Source organism: Aplysia californica, unplaced genomic scaffold, assembly GCF_000002075.1.
Source record: "Aplysia californica isolate F4 #8 unplaced genomic scaffold, AplCal3.0 scaffold00511, whole genome shotgun sequence".
In the NCBI taxonomy this organism is placed as follows: Eukaryota; Metazoa; Mollusca; class Gastropoda; order Aplysiida; family Aplysiidae; genus Aplysia; species Aplysia californica.
The window spans coordinates 167,483-168,555 of NW_004797781.1; the positions used below are offsets into that span (position 1 = coordinate 167,483).

Genomic DNA, 1,073 nt, shown 5'->3' on the forward strand with positions numbered 1-1,073 from the left:
GAGAGAGAGAGAGAAAGGGGGGAGGAGAGAAAGATGGATGGAGAGACACATAGACACAGAAGTGTTTGAAGAACAATACTACAAAACAATGCGAACCTTTTGTCATTTGTGGGCACTATACGAACATTTTGAAGAACTTCTTTCTTTAATATTTAGGTTAAGTCTTTCATTCTTTTACTCACCAAGTTCTTTCTTTTCAGTTCGATATAACCACCAAACAGTCCAAAGAACAGGATGTCCAGCCTCGTGAGACTGTAGCTAGACTCTCGACCTCCTCCCAATAAGGCCAGGGGTCAGTAATATCTCCATGTTGAATACACTCAGTTATAATGTTGAAAAGTAAATTAAATTGTTTATCGACAGCACAAAGTTGTCCTTTATGAAGTAGGCTAAAAGACACCTTGCAATGAGTCCAACTATCTAGATATCTAGAAAGCAGTTTGGGTACACACGAAGGGCAGCCTAATTCTTCCACAAAAATAAAAACAAAACTAAGCAAAAAAAAAAAAAAAACCTTACAAAGTAAAAACAAATAAAAAGATGAAAATATCATATACTATTCAGCTTGTCAAGAGATTCAGAGCTGGAAGCAGCACCGCTCTAAACTCTAGAGCATGGCACAAGCCTAGATATTATAGATCAGATCTAGATCTAGTCCAACGAACACAAGACAGAATTCACTTCTTTCTCGTCAGGTCGTGCTGTGTTCAGTCTCAGGTTCTGTCGTCTAAAAGTGCTAACGTTGAGCGAGGTGCTGATAGGGTGCGTGCCCTGCCCAATCTTCCCTTCGGGCCCACCACACGTCAGTTTTGTATCACAACCTGTTGACTTGACAAGACCAAATATCCGAGTCACATATCCGGTTATCTAGTTGGAGAAAACAAGGGGGTTGGGGGTGGGTTGGTGTCGTCCAAAAAATAAATTATAATTTTGGAAGCATAGCTGTAACACGAAACTGTTAATAAAAATAAAAAAAATAATTTAAAAGGGGATGGTTGATGTGACGACAATTGCTTTCACGACGAAGAGCTGCTTCTACAAAGTTCAACATAGAATAGTAAAAAAAATATCAA

At 38.9% G+C, this 1,073-nt stretch overlaps 1 protein-coding gene across 1 annotated transcript in view; it reads right to left on the bottom strand.

Moving 5' to 3' along the window:
• LOC101845124 (probable GPI-anchored adhesin-like protein PGA55) overlaps nt 1–803 on the bottom strand; it is a 15,349-nt gene extending 14,546 nt beyond the window's left edge. Inside the window, exon 1 of the mRNA XM_005106079.3 lies at nt 183–803. The gene's annotated coding sequence lies outside the window, so the exon portion shown is untranslated. The remainder of the gene's footprint in view (nt 1–182) is intronic.
• Between the last annotated feature and the right edge of the window lie 270 nt (nt 804–1,073).